Source organism: Ornithodoros turicata, chromosome 10 (assembly GCF_037126465.1).
Source record: "Ornithodoros turicata isolate Travis chromosome 10, ASM3712646v1, whole genome shotgun sequence".
Classification (NCBI taxonomy): Eukaryota; Metazoa; Arthropoda; class Arachnida; order Ixodida; family Argasidae; genus Ornithodoros; species Ornithodoros turicata.
Genome location: NC_088210.1, coordinates 4396693 through 4422564, shown reverse-complemented (window position 1 = coordinate 4422564; position 25872 = coordinate 4396693). Strand labels below are relative to the sequence as shown.

The window sequence follows — 25872 nt, the reverse complement described above, 5'->3', positions numbered from 1 at the left end:
ACATGCGAGAAAAGGAGCATGGTAAAATAATGCGGCATATCCCTCATCTTTTCTCCCACGGCGACGGGTGCTACCGCTCCATCCGAGACGCAGGGAGGAACTGAGCGGACGCGGGGACTGTGGAGGAACCGAGCACACGTTTGCCCTCCGCGACAGCAAGCCAGCAACTGGCTGGGGCGCCGCGCCGCGGCAGCTACGCATGCGCTCCTAGCGCCCTCTGCGCCGACCGTGGACTGTTTTGTTTCCCTCTCTCCGCTGTGCGCGCTCCTGGCGGCGACGGGTGGCCTGTCAGTTTCGGTTTCACTCTCTTTTGTTTGCGTACGTTTATCTGTATAAAGGCAGCACGCACCGCTCTAGCGTCATCATTCTGACCGAAACGAGGAAAACACCATGTGTGGTTTATTCTCCTGCGTTTCTCGCCGGCGAGGAAAAACAAAAAACGAAGAAATTCGTGAATTTATTCGCAGCATCGTAGAGGAAGCCTTTCAAGTCCACCGCCTGGAATGGTTGCAAGCATGTCAAGAAATGTGTCAGGACATGATGAAGACGCTCGACCGCATCTTAGCGGCGGACAGACTGATAATCTTAGCCTGGATAATCTGTATTGGGAACGCAGTTCCGATCTAGAGGACGACAACGACATGTAAATAAAAGCGTTGCATTTCTCTTTGAGTCACAGTCTCTTCTTTTTCTTCGTGCAACGTGTACGCACGCATCATGTCTTCCCCCGAACCTTTTCGTTTCCGTCATCCTTTTCGCTGTATCTTAAGCGGCCCCTCCATGTGCGGCACATCTACGTTCGTTGCGAACGTGCTGAGGAACCTGAACGACGTGGTGGACAAGCCTCCGTCAGAAATATTCTACGTGCAGAAATATGCTTCGCCGAGCATGCAGGACGAATTTGGGGACTCCGTAAAATTTACCAAGGAGCTACCGCGAGAGTGGGACAAGTCGCGCGCTATGCTGATCGTCGTCGACGATCACATGACCGACGCCGGTTCCTTGAAGAAGGTGACCGATCTTTTCATTCAGGGTTCTCACCACGCCAACGCGTCGACGTTCTTACTCGTTCAGAACATTTTTTTCGACAGTAGCCATTTTAGAACTATATCCAACAACGCCAGTTACGACGTCCTTTGGCGCACTGTGCGCAGCGGGCACCAGATGGAACATTTCGAGCAACAGCTATTTGGAAGAAAAAGATTGGAGTATTTTCGGGACGCATATAAACAAGCGATGTCGTCGCCCCATGCTTATTTACTCGTGGATCTTCACAACTATACACACGAGGATCACAGGTTGCGTAGCAATATCTTTCCTGGTGAACATCAATATATCTACGCCCCAAAATTAATCTCTGCCCTCACCTCATTTTACTCAAAGTACTCTCCACTCTACCCCCTCTGCGCCATCGCGACGTCTTGAGACGTTCTTCCTCGTCCGACATGAAACACCTCTCCGAAATTTCCCTCGATGTATGAATGGAAAGGTGGCTCTCGCTCCAGACACGTTCGCGCATTGAAGAAGCACAAACGCTTCTTACGACGGCTCGCCTACAAAAAGATTCACAAGAATCCGCAAAGTTTGAAGCGCTATCTACCTCAGCAGCAAGGACAGGGCATTCTTTCATCGGTGGTTCCTGTCCTAGTTTCTGCCATGTTTAACCTTTTCGCCAATGGCCAAGAGAATTGTAGTGACCACCTCCTCCTCCACCGGAAACATTCTTTCCTCGAAGGAGAGTGACGACGTCAAAGTGACACTCATACTGCAAGCACTGTATCGTATACTCAAGCAGTACAGATTTGACCCCTACGACAATAAAAACAAGACGTCTGAGGTGGACGAAGAGGAAGCGGAAAGAGTCGTCTCGGAATTAAAGAAGGTTCTTTCCTGGGATCGTGAGGGTTGTGTCTCCGTGTCGGGCAAGCCCACCAGGCACTCCTCCGTTTACGAACTCGTCAATTATTTGTTGCAACGTAAGACGGGAAAGAAACCTTCCTGGTTCCCCAAGATCTCGAAACTATTGCGCCTGATTTCTCTACCCAAATCTCGCGAGCCTCAACAGCAGCAGAGCAAGCCTGCATTGCGTGGACGACTTATGGAGGGATATGAGAAACCAGCGAGTGGTTTGGGGTGTGTGGAGCGCTATAGAAAAGCGCATCACTTGAGCAAAAAGAAGGCTCTCGCCATTCTCAGAAAGCTGGATGCCTACACGCTACACCATCCGGTCAGAAGAAAGTTTAATAGGAGACGCATCATCGCGCTCTAGATCAACGGCGTGTGGCAAATGGATCTCGCCGGCTTTTCAAAATACAAGAGATTCAGCGGTGGCTACTGCTACATTCTCGTGGCAATTGATTCCCTCTCCCGCTTTCTGCGCACCCTCCCGCTAAAGATGAAGCGTCCCGCCAAACTGAAAAGGGCCATGATAAGACTTTTTCGGGGAGGTAATGCTCCTACACGCATCTTTTGCGACAGAGGAGGGGAATTCTATAACAAGACCGTCAAGGCATATCTGTCACGACAGAAGATCTACATGTATTCCTCCTTCTCTCCAGTAATCAAAGCATCGCAGGCAGAATGCGTGATACGCACTTTACGCAACAGAAAATTCCTTTATTTTAGAGTAACCAGAAAATGCCACTTCGTTTCTGCCCTTCCCAAGATCGTGCGCGACTACAACACCATCAAACACAGGACTTTGGGCATCAGCCCCTGCAAAGTCGCACCCGAAAACGAATTGGAGCTGTTCAATAAGATAAATGGGAACCCTGTCGTACCCTCCTTGAAAAAGAACCTCAATGTGGGTGACAAAGTGAGGGTCCTACTACGCAGAAAAGGTTTTCATAAGAGCTCGGAAGGGAGTTGGTCGCCTCAGATTTTCACTGTCTCCCGCCTGAGAGACACCTCCCCTCCCGTCGTGCACCTGGAAGATTACAGAGGTAAGGAAGTGGACGGATCTTTCTACCCGGAGGAGGTACTCGTCGTAACCCGAGACGCAAATCAGCCTTGGTCAGTAACGAAAGTGCTGAGAAAGAAGCAAGTGAACGGTCAGAGCTTCTCCTTGGTTCGCTGGTTCGGTTACGACAAAGAACACGACAGTTGGGTGCTGAGCAGCGACGTGGTCAAGATTGGGAAATGACGTCAGACATCTACGTCCACCTGCTCTCGAACGCCAGCAAGGATAAGCTTCCCTTGAATAAACTCAACGCCATCATGGTAGCTTTTGATAGTCCGCTTCAGCTCTCGAATCGCTATAAAGTCGGTCTCATGGATCTCAGCATAAGCAACGATGTTTTAAATATCAGGTATGAAAGGCAAGATGCGAAAATCGAGGTTTCTTTCGAGGACACGGTCGAAGCCGGGAGAACTCTTCATGTCACCTTGGATCTCGAGAGGGCTTTGGGGAAAGCCCTTTCGGAATTCAACATTTCTTTCACGTACCAGTAATCGCGATACGACTTCGTCTAACCCGTGGACGTGAAAGCCGTGGAATTGGACCCTCGGCTCACACAGGCACTCGACGCCTCGCTAGTGTCCCGCGAAGCAGGTCGTGCGGTGAAGCCTCCCAAATTGACCGAACGCGAAGCCACCTCCATCTTATTGGAGCACGTCGCACCCGTCGCTTTTGGCGACGTCACTCTGAATTCGGAAACCACGTCCCTACGGAACACACTCAACAAGTATTTCCAGACACACAAGCTGGACGCCTCGCTAGAATTCGTGGATAACGTCTACTCTCTGAAAACGCCGAAAGGGTTGCACGTACCGGAACCCTTTGTCAAGCTGCTACATCTCACACCCATCGAGGGACACGGAGAAACGCTACGCATCTCTCTCCCCGTAGCGCGCCAATTTTCTTTCACGATCAAGACGAAAATTCCCCGATCTTTGCAAGTGCGTCTGCCTCCAGGCTATTATGCGACGCCACAAGCACTTCTGGATGCGACTAACCAGGGCGTAGGCGAACGCGCGCGCTTCAGCTTCGACGAAACCGAACAGAAATATAAAATTCGGCTTTCCGAGGGCACCTCCACCTTAAGATTTTCCAAGTACCTGGCCGTGCTTTTGGGCTTCGAATCGCGTACTGTGTTCACGGGGGAGGAGGAGGATGCCATGAGCTCCATCGAGGTACTCCTGGAACCCTCGTTTCACAACATAATCGTCTGCACGGATATCGTGGAACTCACGTACGTGAAGAGCGGGAAAAAAACGATATTAAAATTACTACCCTTTTATTACAAGAAAGACAAGCACGTCGTCACCTACACGTTAGATAACATCCAGTATTTTAACCTGTCTCAATTCGAAATTCCCTCTGTGACGATTTTTCTCGCGGAAGAAACAGGAAGACGTTTGCCGTTGCGGTCCAAAGGTAAAACCAATCTAACATTGCATTTCAAATATGTACCATAATTTCCTCAAAATAATTCCCGTGTACACGGGACCCCTTTTCCAACGAGGGGGTGGTGTGTTGAGCAACATATCCAAGTTTATCGTACCCATCTGGCAGAAAATAAAACCGATCGCCAAGAGAACGTTGAAGCGCTTGGCGCGGAATTTGGACGATGGCCAAGGAATATCGCGCGCAGTAAAAAAGACGGCCATAGCAACGGGGAGAGACGTGCTGAATTCCATGGAGGGCTCTGGGAACAACAACAATGAAAAGAAACGTCACAAAAGACAACAAAACGCGCCGACACACGAGGCACCTGCAGATATCTTTGGTAGGCCGTGAAGGTCACACATCCGCTGCGCGCTCCGTCATGACGTCAACGAAATCAAAAATACAGACGCAACGGTCTTCGCATTGTCTTACGAGTGACATGATGATATTCGAACCCCCTTCCATTCAATACGGCGTGGAAGATACTTCGTACCAACTCTTTTATCCGGTCAACGAAGTAAATAATTCCGTGATCAGATTTTCTATTCAAAATTTGCAAAGGGCACACTTGGATCTCTACGGTAGCTTCCCGTCTTTGACCGCGCGCATTATTCGCGACGACGGGGAAGAAATGGACGAGAAAGATGTCGTTTTCCCAATAAACCATCTGTTGAGCGGCATGTTTAAGATGGTGACTGTTTATGCAAACAACAAGCTCGTCAGTTCCAACGAGTTGTATGCCTACAGGAGTATTTTGGACGTCGTGCTTCATTCCACGCCCCTGGCTCAAGAAACAGCGCACGCGGCTCGACTCTATGTCGAGGACGACGAACATTTAAAGAACGATTACGACGTCTCGTCTCGCGGTCCGAAACAACGTTACGAAGTGACGAAGGGTGGAAAATACTTTAACCTGGTCGGACAGATCAATACCGACATGTTTCAACAGCCGCGCCTGATGGTACCTGCCGTCGAAATTCGCGTCGTTTTCCTCTTAACCAACGACATATTTAAACTCATATCGGTCCCTAACGACAAGAAAACGTATAATTATGAGGTGAACATTCAAGAAATGACGTTACACTTGAAAAAGTTGACGCTAGCACCTACCCTGTTTTTGGAGTACTAGTGGCGGCTTCAGACCACGCCGGCCATCTACGTGTTACGCGGATTGGGAAACCAAGGTGTGGAGTTTGAGTGCCGGGAGCTTGGACGCTCACTTTGAACACGTTTACTCCGAAAGGGTGCCTTCCAAATTATGTGTCGCCCTCCTCGCCACGTCCGACTTTCTCGGTGACATCCAATCGAACCCCTACAAATTCCGCCATTACGACCTGTCTTATTCGATGCTCTCTATGGACGGTCAGCAAGTGCGAGCCGAGTACGACTTTAAGAACGACCTCATGAAAATTCCCTACTTTAACTTCTTGCAAGAACTGGGGGTTCCTTCTCTACATCAACTTGGACGTGGACAAGTGTTCTTCTCCTTCGCATTTGAACGAGTGGCGAAAAGGAAACGTTCGCCTGCAATTACGCTTCGCTAAAGCCCTTCCACACGCGGTCACCGTTCTCTTTATTTCCGAGTGTCCCAAGCTCATGTGCGTCGACAAGGACCTACGGTCACCTTTCCATAGAAAAGATGCACGAGAGCGAAATCTTGGAACTCATGTCCCTGAACCCCCTCACTTCCTCCATGCTGAGAGGCATTTGCGCTTCGGGCGAAGCCTACGTCTTACGCAAGCCCGGCTATTTAATCATCAATACGGAAGAGCGAAGAAAGCGCGGGCAGCACTGAGTGCTGTACCTGAAAAACTACGACGGGTCTACTGTGTTTTACGACAGCTTCGGACTTCCCCCCATCGAAGCAAACCTTCGAAGGACTTTACCTGCAGTGGACGAGCATAATGACCAGTGTATTCAATCGCCTTTTTCGCCTTACTGCGGGCTTTTTTGTATCTACGTAGCCACGCGCATGTCGAAATGCTTCAGCTTGAAAAATTGTGTATCCATATTTTCCTGTAACCTCGAAGAGAATGACGAAACAATAAAACGTCTCCTCGTGAGCGAACTCGTTTCGTAAGAATAGTCTATTTATTTTTTGACGACGTACACAAGACGCTTGCGAGACGATCTTCCAACGTGCTGACCCGACGCTCGTCGTCGTCGCCGGTCACCGTGACGTCGAGGGATGTGTGGAGAAGTCAGTAGCGACGGACGATAGGTCGGTTGAAACCCGCCTTGATGAGACACGGGTCGACTGTCTCTCCTCGTCTATACTTTTCCAACAGCTCGAGCTTGTAATCTACGAAACGCTTCATTTTCTTTGCAATCTTCCCACTGACAGTGAACAGACGTAAGGGTGTCATCTTGAGAATCGAGCGAAAGTCACCCTCGCAGCTGTCGCCATGAATATAATCGTGTAATCGCAGCAAGTCCCGATACATTCGCGTTTGCACAAAGGTTGCAAACCGCTGCTCGGGCGTCATGACTGAGACGGAATGAGAGTATATATACACAACCTTTTTTATTGATTGTGAGAGATTATACATGAATCAGGCTCCAGCTTTGGTTTCGTAGGCGGGAAGGCAGCCCAAATCTGGACGAAGGCTCGAGTCTAACCAATGGCTGGGGTTTTTCGACCAGAGTCCACCGCAACGACAGGTGGTCAGCTGATCGCCGATATATGTCTCCCGACATATATGAGGCAGGGAAAAAACGACTTCACGCGCAGCAAAAGTGTTGTAAACTGGAAACGAAACTCTTCAAACATTTCGATGATGATGACGTCTAGGGTATTACTTACGAGGATCTACCAAGCTGAGCATGATGGTACGAGAATGACGATCAAATGTTCGCTTCGACATTTATAGTAAAACTTTTCCTCTCCCTCGCTATGGCGTCATTGAACGTGTTTGGACGTGTTTGAACATGTTTGGACGTGTTCAGACACGAGCGGCGAACCGTCGAAGTCGCCCTTGGACACACTAGTTCCTCTCTCCTTCTCTATGACGTCATTGAACATGTTTGGACGTGTTTGAACATGATGTGACGTGTGTAGGCACGAACCCCACAATACGAAATACGTCACGCAGCACGAATTAGACTAGTTGTTTGTGTATCGCGTCCAGTGTAGGAGGTTCCTGGGTTTTAATCCCACACTGGGTCTTCTCGTCGTCATATACAAGTCGTCCCAGAGTGTTAGTTAGACATTAGTGTAATATTTTGTTCAACGTCGATGGTATCATTGTCATATGCGACATCGCAAAGACAAAAGGCGCGAACGCGGAAGGCGGGGTGGTCAAAGTACAGACGACACCGTCGCAATGCGAGGAGGAGGAGAGCGGTGTAGCGACTATAAAAGGTGCGCTAGTTCTACGACGATTGATCGAAAGCCCACGAGGGGCATCCATCCACGATGTGAGTCGTTTCGTGGACCAAAATGTGAGTAATTCAGCTCTGCTCTGTGAGAGTGTATTCTATGTATGGCGTTGTTTTTCAGCCGCTGTCTCCACATGACACCGAACACACACACAGGGACTCATCCCATCCTCTCTCATCACCAATCTCAAGCATTCCTCAACTGAAGGGAAAAATTAGCATTTTTTCGTCAGGGAAAATCTCGTACTGATTTTGTTTGACTGCAGTGCCGCGCTATCTCGTATGTGAGTATGGCCCCATCGATGCCATGCTCGTGGCCATAGAAAGAGAGCACGAAGCTAGAATAGAGAATCTCGGTAACAGCCCAGTCGTCCTTTCAGATGACGATGGCGAGAGAGTCAGTAGTCCGCCTTTCGTAATACCTGAAACGAACAACGACGAACCCCTAGATGGGCATGACAGTGCAGACGAGCTGCTCATGTGCGAAGGGGATCAGTCGTATGCAGATTTCGTTCCTCTGTCTGGTAGGGCTAGAGATGAATCACCAGGTGCGAGCCCAGAATTTCGAAACGAAGCTGAGCCTGTCCAGGGATGCAGAATCGTTGAATTACGAGAACACATCGTACAGAACCATCCCTCTGTCACGGAGAGACGATTTCTTCCTTTCTTTGTCACAGATTAGGCGTTTGACGGATCGGCTACTAGGTACACGCTTCTCTGTTCCCCGCACGACGACAACGTCGACGATTTGCGACTCTATCTACCGAGCATTGCTCCAGTAATCACGCGCGTCCTGGAAGCATATCCCATGCCTTTCAAATTTTGTCTGTGCTCGAAAATTCTCATGGTTAAGGACGGAGCCGATGGGTTGACTTCTCATCTCCTCCACGTGTACCTTCACTTGAGAGTAGCTCATAATCGCCAAGAAATCGAAGGCGCGATAAATGCTACCATTGCAGAGTCCTCGCAACGCGTAGAAAACTATGCAAGAGAAGGGTCCGGTTTCACCTCGAACGACGTTCAATGTGCCGACTTAAAACTAACGCGCTTAAAACCGAAGCGGATTGGGTCCACGATCGAGCTTCCCGAAATGTTGAAAAGAAAAACAAAGACTCTCACAAACGTCCAACTTCCACCGAATCACAAAAACGAGTGTTTGAAGTATAGTGTGCTGGCACTCTTACATTCGTTGAGGAGCAAACCAAACCTTCATGTCAGATACCACAAGTACATGAATCCTTCGAATCCGGAGACGCGCGTAACGTACTGGCCACCTTGCTTCCGAGTCACTTACGAAGACATTTCCCTGTGGGAGAGAAAAAACAAACTCTCCGTCTACATCTACGTGTTCGACGAGCAGACGAGTTCGATATCTACCGGACGGGTTCCCTGCACGCTCTATAAGGATAAAGTCCATCTGCTCGAGGTTAGGGAGCATTTCTATGGGATCCGAAAATTTAGCACTTTCAATGGACGAAGTGACTACTTTTAGCGGAAATGCACGTCTGGTTACGGGACGAGAGAGGCATTGCAGCAACACGAACGTCTGCATCGAGACGTAAACGAAGTGATTTTCGAAATGCCAAAAGCGGGGGAGAGTGTCTCCTTCAATAAGATACAGTACATGCATCCCTATCCCTATTTTGCGGTGTTGGACACGGAGAGCGTTTTGGAAAAGGACGCGCTCGTGAAGGACGCCGTGAGTGTGCACAGGATGAGCTCCTACTGCATCGGTGTAGTGAGAAGTTGGGACGAAAAAATACTAGGCCCAGATGGCTATGTGGGACCCAATGCGGCAGAGAAATGCTTGCTCTCGCTCAAGCGATTTAGCGATGAAATCGATAGGTTGAACCGTTGTCCCGCGTCATTGGTCATGAGTATGGAGACCACTTTTGGCACGCGAGCGCTACGCACTGCGAATATTGTGGAATCGAATTTAACCGACATACGCGGAAGGTATCGCATCACGACCCACCCGCTTTTGTAGAGCCCGATTCTTCGAATTTTGTCGCGACGCTGTGTGATACGTGTAACCTTACGTGACGTAACACCAAAGAAGTCGTCGCGTGCGTGCACAACCTGCACTACGATTTGAGCTCCATCTCCGCCACATGCACGTTCTAAATCTGGGCGAGCCGTGGATCTTAGCTTCGAGCTCGGAAAAGATAAGAGGGTTTAACATTGGCGATCTCCATTTCCGCGATACCACGCAGTTTTTCAACCTCTCCTTGTCGAACCTGGCGGAAACTCTGCTCGCCAGCGGTGGCGAGAGTGCGTTTCATTGTACCCTTCAAATGTATGGTGATCGTTTCCGACGCCTCCTCAGGAAGGGCATTTACCCGTACACATTCGTCGACAGTTTCGAAGCGTACAATTTGCCCGCACTACCGCCAAAGGAAGCTTTCAAAAGTGACCTGAACGACCAACAGATCACGGACGGGGTTATCAGTTCGCCCTCGACATTTTCGAATTGTTCGAATGTAAGAACCTAGGTGGCTACACGCGTCTCTACGTCATGCTCGACGCCTGTCAGCTCTGCGACGTCGTACTGTATTTCAGGAAGATTGCGCTAGAGACGGATAGGTTAGATATCCTACGCACTGTGTCCCTCACCAGTTACGCGTGGAGCAGTGCTCTGAAGCTCACCAAAGTCAAACTCGAGCTCATGAGCGATCGCGAGATGTACGAAACGATTGAGAAGGGAATCAGGAGAGGAATTTGTAACAGCTTCCACAGGTACTGTCGGGCTAATCACGAGGTGTGCGACAATTACAATCCCCAGCAAGAAAAGACTTTTATCCAGTACCTCGACGTGAACAGTTTGTACTTGTACACAATGACTTTCCATCTCCCGACAGGTGGTTTTGAGTGGGTCGATCCTCTGAGGTGGAGCGAGATTGATTTTCTCAACATTCCTCACGATTCGGAAGTCGGTTACGTCTACGTGGTAGACTTGTCATATCCTGAAGAACTGCACGCGCTCACCAGGGATTTTCCCCTAGCATCCGAACACAGGTGCGTGGACGAGAACGAATTGTCCCCCTACCAGCGACACCTGAAAGATGCGTTGGCGCTGAACACCCCTTCCACAACTCTTGCTGACGAGCTACGACAAAGAACGCTACGTCGTTCATTATATATTGCTCGCTCTGTACGTGAGGTTGGGCATGAAAATAAAACGTGTTCACAGCATCCTCTCGTTCTGCCAAGACAACTTTTTGCGAACCTTCGTGCAGACAAACGTCGCGTTGAGGAATGCCGCGACTACGAAATTCGAGCGGGTTCTGTACAAAACCATGTCGAACAATACGTTCGGTAAGTCGATACAAAATGTGAGACGCATGAAAAGGTACGCTATAGCCTATGACAAAGAAAGTGCGCTCCAAAAAGCTAACTTCGTTGATAGTCGGCATTTTCACATTCTGAGTGACAAGTGCATATGGTATGAGATGAAACAACACCGCATCAAATGCACGCACCCTCTTTACGTGGGCTTTGCCATTCTTGAGATATCCAAAGTCCGAATGTACGGCTTCATCTACGAGTCGCTGTTTTCTCGCTTGACGTGTCCAGTGCAATTGATTTATAACGACATGGACAGCATAATTTTTCCCTAACGTGTGAAAGCCTGTAAGAGCAGTTCATGAAAATTGAGGACGACTTATACCTGTCCTCCTATCCAGTGGACCACCCACCTTTCAACGACGAGCACGCGAATCAGATGGGGTACTTCAAAGACGAGACGGGGGGCGGAGTGATTCAGGAAGTCGTAGCCATCCGAGCCAAAATGTACAGCATTCTCTTGGCTGGGACAAACAAACAGATCGCGAGAGCGAAAGGAGTTAAGAAGGACGTGGTGAGGAAACACTTATTGCACGAAGTGTACCGAGATTCTCTGTTCAATGAAAAGACGGTCTCTCAGAAGCAGTGCACCATCCAGAGTATAAAGCAAACGATGTACACCATTTCGAGACTCAAGAAGAGCTTGGTCCCCTACGACGAAAAACGCTATCTCATGGATGACGTACACTCCTTCCCTTATGGAAGCTGCAAATACGGTAAGCTTTACTGGTGTTTTGACGCGTATCGCATTACGTTAGTACTCGCTCTTTGTGCAGAAATGAAAAACCCGGAAGGGAGCCCGAGACCGTCGACATCAGGTATCGAGTGACTGTGGAACACACAGCAGCAAGTGCATATAATCGATAATAAAAGTTCTAGTCGAGACATGTCTTTCTCTCTCTCTCTTTCTCGCAGACATGAGAAGCACGGGTCATCGTGGCAGTGCGGTAGGGGAATGGGTCTACGAAAAGAATGACCATTACGTCATCATGCTGGTGCAGTGACCCGCGCAATGACGGCGCTGTGATGAGGATTCCCTGTTCCTTTTCTGGCACGTCTGATCATGTCGTAATGCTCCGTTCGTGAAATCAGACAAGTCAGTTAGGGTGCAGGCATCTATCGACCAACTCTTGTATTCATATTTCAATGATTATGTATTTATTATATTATGTATTTATTATGTATTCAATAAACATGTTTCGGTGAAAGAAAACACAGAGTCTCGTCAAAGTTATTTGGACTGTTTAATGTGTTGCATGTCAATAACCAATCGGTATTTCAATAAATCAATGACAAAGTTCACGATGTAGACTGCTTACAAATATCGCTGCTTCCGCAGGCCGTGCTTAATATCGAGCGGCACGAGCGAGAAGGTCCACGATGTCTGCAGCGATGTAGTTGAATTCTGCATTGGCCAGACTCACAAATTCGCTCATCAGTCCCAGGGGTCCGTCCGGAACCGTTATGCAGACGTTCTTGTAACGGGCGTAGATCCGACGCACCATCTCCTGCAGCGGCCCCGGCGAGATCTCTCCTATATTGCTAAAGCCTACCATGTCTATCATGTAGCTTAAAGCAGTGATGACGAGCTCGTTGCGGGGACTTTCGCTGTTGAAACATTCCTTCTCCACTTCTTCCAAAGAAGCGTGGGTGCGGGGTTTTGTAACGAGTGGTAGCTGTACATCTTCACGTATTGATGACGCGAGCGCGGTGCGCGCTGCCTTTATACAGATAAACGCGCGCAAAGAAAGGAGAGCGAAACCGAAAGTGAGAAGCCATGCATTGCCGCTAGGAGCGCGCACAGTGGAGAGAGGGAACCGAAACAGCCCGCGGTCGGGTGTGCGGGTGGCGCAGAGGGCGCTAGGAGCGCACGCACGCATGCGTAGTTGCCGCGGCGCGGCGCCTCAGCCAGTTGGTGGCTGGCTGTCGCGGAGGGCAGACGTGTGCTCGGTTGCTTCACAGTCCCCGTGTCCGCTCAGTTTCTCCCTGCCTCTCGGATGGAGCAGTCGCACCCAGCGCCGCGGGGGAAAAGGTGAGTGATTTGCCGCGTTGTTTTACCGTGGTCCTTTTCTCGCATGTTTGCCATGCCCCCGTGTTTAGCGGTTACCAGTGAGTGATTTGCCGATGTTTGCGTGTTGTTTGACCGCGCTTGTGTTAAGCCTTTTCTCCACATGTTTGCCGTGCCCCGTATGCGCATGTTTAGACTCGTCTAGCAGTAAGCAAGCCTTTTGTTTGTGTTGTTGCATGTTTAACGATGTATGCCTAGTGGCTCCCACCTTCTCTTAGCTGCATAGCATTGTGACGCTGTGGTTAGGCCTAAGCGATCGCCCCCATAAGCCTTTTTCCCCGATGTGTACTGTTTTCTCCGTGCTGTTTAGCAGTAGAGGTTAGACCTTTTCTCTCGCATGCCTAGACTTGTTTATCAATGCTGTCATTGCCTGTTTACCTGCCGCTAGTATCTTGTTGTTCTCTGTCTTCCTCACATAGAGCTATGATGGTGGCGCCATCTGGTGTGATGCCTTGCAACTAAGTGGCCACCTGTCGTCGATCTCTGCAACTACCCGCCGCCGACAACTACCAAGATGTCGGGCGCTGGTCACTCAGGTCTTCCGGAGCGGTTTCTTGGCAGCCGCATCGTTGATTTTCGAATAAATGTTTCTCTCCACTCTATCTATTTTTTTCTTTTTATAACCACGATCATCCAGAAACGCACAGGATGGTCTGGACACGAGTTAGATGCTCCCCCATTAGTGTAATGACTCCCTGGAGGGTGCTAGTCATGGACGGATAGTCGTGGTCATTCACTACTACTCACGTTTATTAGCTGTGTGCATTATTTTTCCTATCACAGCAAGTCGCAGTTATGTTACGCCTATGTCGTGCCCCCCGTTGTGTAATGACTCTTGTGGTCCCTAAACGTATAACCAAAATAAATAAATAAATAAATATGTTGCAAACTCAAAAATGTGTCACGGACCGTTGCAAAAATGACGCGCGCAGCTTGTCCTCAGCAAGTCATAGCGATGTCACTCTGAATCTGGTTAGGCTTGTCTATGTTGCAGAGATAGAGAAATCCTGCTCACCCTCATTCGCTACATCGACGTCGAGATTCGCTATTCAGACAATCGCCGCAAAACAAATTCAAACACTGTCCCTTCGTGTTCCCTAGTCTTGGGGTTTATGCATCATCTTCACCAGCTCGCTTGCTTAACCCATTTTTTCACTGGAAATTTGTCTACGAGTAGTTGTTCATGCGGCACGTCTTTATACAAGGGGGTGTTCTTTAGGTGCGACTTATTTATTCAATCTGTTTTTTATTCGTTACAGAATTTTTATTTTAAAAAAAATAGCGGAGCAAGATAGACGCCGTTTCGGAAGTTGGGTTACAGTGCCAGACAGACATCATGTAAGACATTGTATGCAAATGCTGGACGACTAATTAGTTAAGATTCATTAATTAACTCACTAATTACATGTTTTCAGAAATGGGGGAGAGACGAATTGGTGCTAGTCTCTATTGCACTCCATCGATCCTATTAAACACCCTGAGAAGCGAACGTAGTTTCGATGCATAAATTGCCAAATTTCGCAATGGAAATGAACCGAAACCAGAACTACACAGCATTCGAGCGCAGAAAGGGGGACAAGGGATCCTACTGAGAGGACACGTGCTTAGGAGCGATGGAGCTGATTGAAGTAGCCGCTAACCTGATAGCATTCTCCGATCCCGATAAGGTGAAGGCCGCTTCCTTGCTGCGCTCGAAAAGTGCCTCGTTCTATTCTATATTAAAAACTTGTATAAGCGAAAGTGAAGGGGACACAGCGACGGATTTGAGGTGTTACTAGAATACAAAGAAAGGTTTATTTTACATAATTAAAACATTATTTAAGAAAGAAGAGTCAACGAGGGAAGCTCCTTCTTCTTCGGAACAGAAAAGGCAACAAGACAGTCCACAGCTTTTATGGCTTCGGCTTGCAGACGTAATCTTGTGTATTCGCGCCACCTCGCGCTCGTCGATGAGTCACGCTCTGGAAGGCTCGCTTATGGCTGTCCGGTGTGGTGTCACTGCCGTGACGTTCCGGTATCTTCTGAAGTCAGAGCTGGAGGTCGTCCGTGGTGAAGTCATTATCTGGGAGTCCGGGGTTTATGTCACTGTGTTTGGGAGCCTTAGGTGGCCTCCTCGAGAAGTCGTCTTTTGGGGTGTTGTTGTTCTCATGGCCCTGTTGCTTCATCAGTAGTCCATGCAAGGCAAAGTCATCTATCAGGGTTTTCCGTAGTATTGTCCGCAGTGCAGGGATGCCTTCCGACCTTCTCTGACCGTTGACAGTACGCCCTCATTAATTGTGGATTTAAACTTACAAATAAAATATGAGTCGCACTGCTCCTTGCATCTGTCAGAATTTCAATTTGATTCAACAGTAAAAAGGGAGAAGTCATTTATTGAGTGTCCGGGCTGTTTGAAATTGCGGGAAACAGGAAGATTCGGCTTCTTGCTGACGTCTGATCTGTGATTATCAAACCTGATTCTCCTGAATTCCTGATTCTGAAGGATGTTTTACTTTGTCCCACATATTGACATTCACATATTTTAGATTGAATTACAGTCAAAATCTCCGTTGATTTTGATAGAAAAATTGGAATTTGTACTTTTGACAATCTGGGTACTGTGCATTAGCTTGCAGATTTGACATCTGCTGCCGCCACAAGGGCGATAGCCGGTCAGAGAAGCATCCGGTTTGTTAACTTTTAACAACTTTTGACCTAACTTGGCAATCCTGTAGATTCCGAGCCTACCTGTATATGTACATATATATAGATACTCATTGAACGATGTGACAGCACCAGAGGACACGTGTTTCGCCGTGTTTGCGGCTCATCGGCCCTGGGTAGCTGCGCATCGTTCGGGATTGGCAAACTAGGGGTCACTCAGCGAGCGATATACACCTGGGAGGGTGACTGAGCACTCCTCAATGCCACAGTGCAAGCCAGTGAATTATAAAGAGGGGGGAAAAGCCATTAAAAAAATAAGTAAATGATGCTAGACGTGTTTGAAATTCAAACTTACAGATTAAAATGGCTTCTATGGCTGCACGTAGAGAAACAGATACTCATTGAACGATGCGACAGCACCAGACGACACGTGTTTCGCCGTGTTTGCGGCTCATCGGCCATGGGTAGCTGCGAATCGTTCGGGATTGGCAAACGCAGGGGTCACTCAGCGAGCGATATACACCTGGGAGGATGACTGAGCACTCCTCAATGCCACAGTGCAAGCCAGTGAATTATAAAGAGGGGGGAAAAGCCATTAAAACAATAAGTAAATGATGCTAGACGTGTTTGAAATTCAAACTTACAGATTAAAATGGCTTCTATGGCTGCACGTAGAGAAACAGATACTCATTGAACGATGCGACAGCACCAGAGGACACGTGTTTCGCCGTGTTTGCGGCTCATCGGCCCTTGGTAGCTGCGCATCGTTCGGGATTGGCAAACCAGGGGTCACTCAGCGAGCGATATACACCTGGGAGGGTGACTGAGCACTCCTCAATGCCACAGTGCAAGCCAGTGAATTATAAAGAGGGGGGAAAGCCATTAAAAAAATAAGTAAATGATGCTAGACGTGTTTGAAATTCAAACTTACAGATTAAAATGGCTTCTATGGCTGCACGTAGAGAAACAGATACTCATTGAACGATGCGACTGTTGGATTGAACCTTTTTGCGTCGAGCGCAAATCTTGTTAGTTTCACTTTCGGTTTCGAGTGGACAAAATAAAGTGATCCTGGCAGCGCGTGGCAAGGGAGGGTGAAGTTACCTTGCGTGCGTGCTCAGCACCTTTTTGCTTCTTCTGCCAGGCGAACGACGAAGATAGGTGCTTGTCTCTTGTCTTGACCTCCTCGGGGTTTAACTAAACCGTCGCGCATCACCCACTGTGCCGTCAAGACCCCTCCAAAGGTCAACAAAGGTTATGGGCCCAGCACGCCACGACGTCAGAAAAAACAACCTGCCGAAGCTGAAGCTGCTTTTAGAGCGGGGAACGAATTGCCAAGGCACCAGCAACAAGCGAAGGATTCGAGGGCTTTAGAATGCTACAACTGCGGGAAGCCCGGTCACTTCGCTCGAAACTGCCGGTCCCGTCACAAGGATCGCCGCGGTAAGCCCTCACAGCAGCGATATCGCAGCGATGGTATTGGCTCAAACCACGGTTCAAGGCAAGGAGCGAGAATAGTAAAGTCGTCGAGACAGCATGGAGATAGCTACCCGCAGGAACGCGAATTTGCTCTTGGAGCAAAGCAAGATAATCCCTCTCAGGATTGGGCTATAGACTCAGGCGCTACAAGCCACATGACTGGTTGCTTGGACGTTCTCATGAGTTTTACAGACGAGAGGTACCCGGGTTCGAATCCCGGTGCCGGCTGTGCTGTCTGGGGTTTTTCCTGGGTTTTCCTCAGACGCTTTCAGACATATGTCGGCACAGTTCCCTTAGAAGTCGGCCCAGGACGCACATTCCCCCAGGGCGTGAGTCGTGACGTTGCCCACATACGTGAGGCCGACAACGGCAAGCCCTATCACCACCACCACCACCACCACCACCACAGACGAGAGCTACAAGCAGGTGACCTTAGCCGATGGGAAAACGATTGACGCCGCAGGCTCAGGCACGGTCACTTTTCGACTCCAGGACAACGTTGTAAACAACAAGCTTACAGCCAAAGATGTATTGTACGTGCCCGGAATCGCAGACAATCTGATTTCAGTGTCGAAGCTCACCGACCGCGGAATGACGGTCACGTTCAACGGGGACAGTTGTAATGTGTTCCAGGATGAATCTTTTGTTTTCTCTGGTGTAAAGATCGACGGCATCTACAAAATGCAGGCAGAAGTCATACCAGCTCGTGAGCGAGCTGACCATGCCAAGGTACCTGGCGCATCTGAACTCTGGCACCGTCGCATGGGCCATCTGAATATGCACACGCTCATCAAGATGTCAACTGCCAAAATCGTCGCCGGACTACCGCCTCTAGCAGGCCCACACAAAGTCTGCATGAACTGCTTCACAGGGAAGCATACCCGGAACCCTTTCACAGCACGAAAAGGAAATGCTACGGAAGAAGTATTGGCCTTGCTCCACGTGGACCTATGCGGCCCTTTTCCCGTGAATTCTATCGGTGGGAGCAAGTATTGTTTAGTTATCGTGGACGACTACAGCAGACGACTAACCGTCCACTTCTTGCAAAGTATAAGAATGACGCAGCCGCAGCGTTAGAAGACTACATCCGTGCAGCGGAAACACAAACAGCCCACCGTGTAAAGCCCGAATCCCATAACAAGCGACACGCGGCAGATACACGCGAGAAGCGACAAAATCGACGTCACTGCCGCCACACGAGCGTCAAAAAAGCTCAGTCGCGGCTGAATATTTCTGCATCTACTCCCAGTAGATATTTGTAGCATGTCGCTGAGTTCGTTGCCTGTTGTTTGACAAAACCAGCTAGATTTGACGGCGTGAAACAAGAACTGAACGCGTGCGCAAGGGAAAGGGTGGAGAGGGCAACCAACAAAAGTAGCAGACGAAGAAGTGGGCGGGGCGTTGGGAACTTCAACCGCAGCGCCACTGCGTTACGGCGAATATTACATAGCACCTTCATTACAAGTTCTCCTCGTTTTGACGAATGAAATACTATTTTTGGTATATTTATGGCAATTTACAACTTAGCTCGAATAAAATAAGCAATGCTTCTCCAAAAACATCATTTCTCGACGACGAAATGTCGCTGCTCAAATGGACCAAGAAGTCGCGCCATGACCAGACGCGACAGCGACAAATTCTGCAGCGCATCGCGTGTCGCTTGTTATGGGGTCCGCGCTTTAAGAGGATTCGAACAGATAATGGTGGCGAGTTTATTAACACTCGCTTGGACCAATTTCTCCGAGAAAAAGGAATTTTGCACGAAAAGACTGTCCCATACTCGCCGGCTCAAAATGGGGTTGCGGAACGTGCGAACCGCACACTTGTAGAGACGGCCAGAACACTCCTGCATGAAGCTCAGCTTCCTTCTGTCTTTTGGGCGGAAGCTGTAAACACTGCTGCCTATGTCAGAAATCGTTGTAGCAAACGCATCCTTAACGGAAATGTCCCAGAAGAGGCTTATACAGGCAGATATCAATCTGTACGGTATTTCAAGGTTTTCGGATGCCTCGCATACGCATGGATACCTGAAAAGCAACGAACCAAACTGGACAGGAAAAGCAGACCAGCCATTTTCGTGGGTTACTGCCACGATTAAAAGGCCTACCGTCTCTACGACCCAACAAAAGGTGAATTTTTCGCAAGCAGAGACGTCAAATTCATCGAAGAGCAACGCGGGTCAACTCTCCTGGATGCAGGCTCGTACATACCTGAACGGTTAGACGACCTTTGTTATGACTCCCAGCGCCTCAGCGCAATGACACAGGAGCAAGAAACTGTTGCCGTCCCAATCATCGGAGAGACTGCCAGTGCAGAGCACGTAGACACAAGCCAAGATTCCGCGGAGATCGAAGACAGCGTTGATAGACATGATGACCATACTTCAGAGGGAGATCAGACTACTGACACCGATGAGGCTTCTCCAAGCCCCCCGTTACGACGATCTGCCCGGATAAGTAGACCACCTAATCGTCTACAAGTTGACCCAAGAAAAGTCACTTACTGTGAAATAGTGACGGAGGAGCAAACCGACCCACAGTCCTATGACGAAGCCATGCGCTCACCACAAAAGGAACAGTGGATTGAAGCTATGGAACAGGAACTTTCTTCTCTCCATCACATGAACACCTGGACACTACTAACAAGGAAACCGGACATGAAAGTCGTCAAGTCAAAATGGGTATTTCGCATCAAGAGGGACGCATTAGGTCAGATAGACAAGTACAAGGCACGTCTTGTGGCCGTGGGAGCTTCGCAAAGAGAAGGCGTGGACTACTTTGAAACTTTTTCACCGGTAGTTAAGCTCACCAGCCTACGAACACTTCTCGCTATCGGATTGGAGGAAGATATGGTAATGCGTCAACTGGACGTCAAAACGGCATACCTACATGGAACGCTCGAAGAAACGGTTTACATGGAACCGCCTCTGGGATACCCTGCGTCAGACGGCAAAGTTTGTCTGTTGAAAAAGGCACTCTACGGATTGAAGCAATCGGGTAGAACATGCTACCTGACGCTTGACGGTATCCTGAGGAGACAGGGCTACACAAGACTCGAAGCCGACAGATGTGTCTATGTACTATCCAAAGGACGACATGAAAGAGTGATTCTTAGTGTGTATGTCGATGACATGCTTATGATGGCTACCTCCCAGACTCTCCTACAGACCTCAATTAGGAACCTAGCAAGAGAAGTGGAACTGAAGGACCTAGGAGAGCCCACCTACATCTTAGGGATTCAAGTACAGCATGATAAAGAGCACAGGACGCTGACCATTAGCCAGACAAAGTACATCGACGAGATTTTAAAACGTTTTAATATGGAAGACTGTAAGCCAGTCAAAACGCCAATGGATGCATGTCCGAAGAATGAAAACGCAGAACCTGAAGTTGTCGAGAGTAGCCCCAATGTCCCGTACCAGACTCTCGTAGGCAGCTTGATGTACTTGGTTCAAGGTACCCGACCGGACATTGCATTTGCCACCAGCTACTTGAGCCAGTTTAATTCAAGCCACACGCAAAACCACTGCCGAGTGGCCAAACGAATACTTCGTTACCTAAAGGGAACCCGTGACGTAGGAATAACTTACGCTGCGTGTCAGGAGCCAATTTCAGGGTACACAGACGCGAGCTTCAACGAAAACGGCACAGGAAGATCCAGAAGCGCCTATGTGTATACCTTGTCACGGGGAACGGTCAGCTGGCGGTCCACAAGGCAACAGCTCGTCGCTCTCTCAACTTGCGAGGCTGAATACATCGCTCTTGTGGAGGCCCTCAGGGAAGGCAAATGGTTCAAAACCTTCATGGCGGAACTTGGACTCAACAGCTACGGAACAGACGTATTAGAAGTTCGATGTGACAACCAGTCAGCGATAAAAATAGCTGAGAATCCGACGTTTCACCAACGGACTAAACACTTCGAACTTAAGTACCTGTTCGCGAGGAATGAAGTCGAAACAGGGCAGTTCAAACTGTCGTTTCTACGCACCGAAGACATGATAGCTGACGCCTTGACAAAACCAGTGCCACACGCAAAGAATGCAGTGTGTGCCAAAGGCTTCGGCTTCAGAGACTTTTATTGATGTTTTTTTCATCTTCCAGATTTGCTTGACGCGGGGGGGGGGGGGGGGGGGGGGGGGGGCTATGTTGGATTGAACCTTTTTGCGTCGAGCGCAAATCTTGTTAGTTTCACTTTCGGTTTCGAGTGGACAAAATAAAGTGATCCTGGCAGCGCGTGGCAAGGGAGGGTGAAGTTACCTTGCGTGCGTGCTCAGCACCTTTTTGCTTCTTCTGCCAGGCGAACGACGAAGATAGGTGCTTGTCTCTTGTCTTGACCTCCTCGGGGTTTAACTAAACCGTCGCGCATCACCCACTGTGCCGTCAAGACCCCTCCAAAGGTCAACAGCGACAGCACCAGAGGACACGTGCTTCGCCGTGTTTGCGGCTCATCGGCCCTGGGTAGCTGCGCATCGTTCGGGATTGGCAAACCAGGGGTCACTCAGCGAGCGATATACACCTGGGAGGGTGACTGAGCACTCCTCAATGCCACAGTGCATGCCAGTGAATTATAAAGAGGGGGGAAAACCCATTAAAAAAATAAGTAAATGATGCTAGACGTGTTTGAAATTCAAAATTACAGATTAAAATGGCTTCTATGGCTGCAAGTAGAGAAACAGATACTCATTGAACGATGCGACAGCACCAGAGGACACGTGTTTCGCCGTGTTTGCGGCTCATCGGCCCTGGGTAGCTACGCATCGTTCGAGATTGGCAAATCAGGGGTCACTCAGCGAGCGATATACACCTGGGAGGGTGACTGAGCATTCCTCAATGCCACAGTGCAAGCCAGTGAATTATAAAGAGGGGGAAAAGCCATTAAAAAAATAAGTAAATAATGCTAGATGTGTTTGAAATTCAAACTTACAGATTAAAATGGCTTCTATGGCTGCACGTAGAGAAACAGGTACTCATTGAACGATGCGACAGCACCAGAGGACACGTGTTTCGCCGTGTTTGCGGCTCATCGGCCCTGGGTAGCTGCGCATCGTTCGGGATTGGCAAACCAGGGGTCACTCAGCGAGCGATATACACCTGGGAGGGTGACTGAGCACTCCTCAATGCCACAGTGCAAGCCAGTGAATTACAAAGAGGGGGAAAAGCCATTAAAAAAATAAGTAAATGATGCTAGACGTGTTTGAAATTCGAACTTACAGATTAAAATGGCTTCTTTTGCCAATCCCGAACGATGCGCAGCTACCCAGGGCCCATGAGCCGCAAACACGGCGAAACACGTGTCCTCTGGTGCTGTCGCATCTTCATTCTACAGATACCATGTCCCACTCCACCCAGCCCTTCTACTGGGTGACACCCCTCTTGTGCCGTTTGATAACGTAATCAAATTTTTGACCACGTGTGGGTTTCTTAGTCAGATGTAGATGATAAGCATTGCTCCGCTTTTATCCATTATCACCGAACTCCTCATGTAAATATCTCATTGTCACACTTGTAGATAGCTTCTAACTGCCATGCTCGCTTGCTATCGTCATCCCCCTCTCTCTTATCCTGGTCAATCAATCAATCGCTCATCGCTCATACCTGTAGATAGGCTTTAACTACCACACTCTCTCTCACATCATCTTTCCCATAATCGTCTCCGACACACTCAGCATAGTTTTGGCGCTCTATGGCCTTTGTTGCCTTTGTGCCATTAAACACATAATCAATCAATCAATCAATCAATCAATCAATCTTTATAATTCACTGGCTTGCACTGTGGCATTGAGGAGTGCTCAGTCACCCTCCCAGGTGTATATCGCTCGCTGAGTGACCCCTGGTTTGCCAAACCCGAACGATGCGCAGCTACCCAGGGCCGATGAGCCGCAAACACGGCGAAACACGTGTCCTCTGGTGCTGTCGCATCGTTCAATGAGTATCTGTTTCTCTACGTGCAGCCATAGAAGCCATTTTAATCTGTAAGTTTGAATTTCAAACACGTCTAGCATCATTTACTTATTTTTTTAATGGCTTTTCCCCCTCTTTATAATTCACTGGCTTGCACTGTGGCATTGAGGAGTGCTCAGTCACCCTCCCAGGTGTATATCGCTCGCTGAGTGACCCCTGGTTTGCCAATCCCGAACGATGCGCAGCTACCCAGGGCCGATGAGCCGCAAACACGGCGAAACACGTGTCCTCTGGTGCTGTCGCATCGTTCAATGAGTATCTGTTTCTCTACGTGCAGCCATAGAAGCCATTTTAATCTGGTAGTTTGAATTTCAAACACGTCTAGCATCATTTACTTATTTTTTAATGGCTTTTCCCCCCTCTTTATAATTCACTGGCTTGCACTGTGGCATTGAGGAGTGCTCAGTCACCCTCCCAGGTGTATATCGCTCGCTGAGTGACCCCTGGTTTGCCAATCCCGAACGATGCGCAGCTACCCAGGGCCAATGAGCCGCAAACACGGCGAAACACGTGTCCTCTAGTGCTGTCGCATCGTTCAATGAGTATCTGTTTCTCTACGTACAGCCATAGAAGCCATTTTAATCTGTAAGTTTGAATTTCTATCACGTCTAGCATCATTTACTTATTTTTTTAATGGCTTTTCCCCCTCTTTATAATTCACTGGCTTGCACTGTGGCATTGAGGAGTGCTCAGTCACCCTCCCAGGTGTATATCACTCGCTGAGTGACCCCTGGTTTGCCAATCCCGAACGATGCGCAGCTACCCAGGGCCGATGAGCCGCAAACACGGCGAAACATGTGTCCTCTGGTGCTGTCGCATCGTTCAATGAGTATCTGTTTCTCTACGTGCAGCCATAGAAGCCATTTTAATCTGTAAGTTTGAATTTCAAACACGTCTAGCATCATTTGCTTATTTTTTAATGGCTTTTCCCCCCCTCTTTGTATATATATATATATGAATGTATAACTGAGTACAGATGGACGCGAAAACAAATAGACTACAAGTAATGAAGAGACTTGGGAGGCCGTATAAGGGTTAAAAACACTTGCTACTTTTATTACATTAATAATTAAGGGGGCGCTAGGAATAGATTTACAGTTAGGGGTCGACGTTTCGGCAGTCAGCGCTGCCTTCAACAGAAGGCAGCTGTTCTGGCAGAAGGCAGAAGGTTCTGTTGAAGGCAGCGCTGACTGCCGAAACGTCGACCCTTAACTGTAAATCTATTCCTAGCGCCCCCTTAATTATTAATGTAATAAAAGTAGCAAGTGTTTTTAACCCTTATACGGCCTCCCAAGTCTCTTCATTACTTGTAGTCTATATATATATATATATATATATATATATAGTTGTGGAAGGAAACAGACGCTGACAACAGATTTTAGGGAAGTTACAAACACTAGTTCATTTAATGGGCTGAAATTAAAAGTTTCAGTTTTTCAGTTCCAGTTCAAGTTTCAGTTTTTTCATTCAACTTTTAATTTCTGCCCATTAAATGAACTAGTGTTTCTAACTTGCCTAAAATCTGTTGTCCGCGTCTTTTTCCTTCCACAACTGTAAAACTTCGTGACCGTTTCACTTTTTTGTACTTCCCTCGACCTATATATATATAGATACTTATGGAACGATGCGCAGCTACCCAGGGCTGACACGTGTCCTCTGGTGCTGTCGCATCGTTCCATGAGTATCCGTTTTGACTGTGTGCAGCCATAGACGCCATCTTAATATGTAATTTTGTATAACAAACACGTCTAGTGTCATCTACTTGTTTATTTAATGGCTTTTTTTCCTGCATTATATATATATATATATATATATATATATATATATATATATATATAATCAGCGCAAAAATTATTATAATTCACATGTTATAATTCACTGGCTTGCACTGTGGCATTGAGGAGTGGTCAGTCGCCCTCCAAGGTGTATATCGCAATACAATACAATAATGATCTTTGAGATCACTTGCCGGGCGGGCGTCCCCTCGAAGACGGTACTGCCATACCTGGGGAGCAATGTCATTACTGCAATGCTGTTGCAGTAAAGAATTACTTTTTACATTAGTTTTGACATTATGTAGTTTGTAATGTAATTTAATGACATTTGGCGCTAATTTTTAATTAGCGCCAATTTGCATGTATATGTGTCAGGCATGTATGTGCAATTTTTAATTAGCGCCAGACACATTATTTTTGCAAACGAATTGGGTATGTGTTCTGTGTTGGCACTTGGTTTTGAGTACTTTCATTGCATCAGCGACATATCCGCGACTCATGCTGAGCTGGCTTTGTGATATCGAATCTGGGACAGCTGAAGTTGCTGAGCAGGAGTATAACAGGAGAAAGGCACAATTATTAGGCTAGAGGAGAGACTATGGGAGCAGCAAGACACAGTGGAGCTCCCCGATGACTAGTTCTTCTAGGTTGGTAGGGGAGATCAGAGCGACACGGAAGACACGAACGAGCTTGGACGCTGGAGGCTAAGCAACACGAAATCACAAGGATTCTCCTGTCTTGATGCCCTTAATTCCCATGACCAAAGCCGTGTTCACTGACTACAACAGCGCGTTTGCTATCTCTGCATCAGTCGAGGGAATCTTCAGCATGGCCAAAGAC

General features: G+C 48.3%; 1 protein-coding gene across 1 annotated transcript in view; it reads left to right on the top strand.

The window, feature by feature from the left end:
* Positions 1–25872, top strand: part of LOC135370246 (uncharacterized) — a 49471-nt gene that overhangs the window by 11797 nt on the left and 11802 nt on the right. The gene's annotated exons all lie outside the window — the stretch shown is intronic.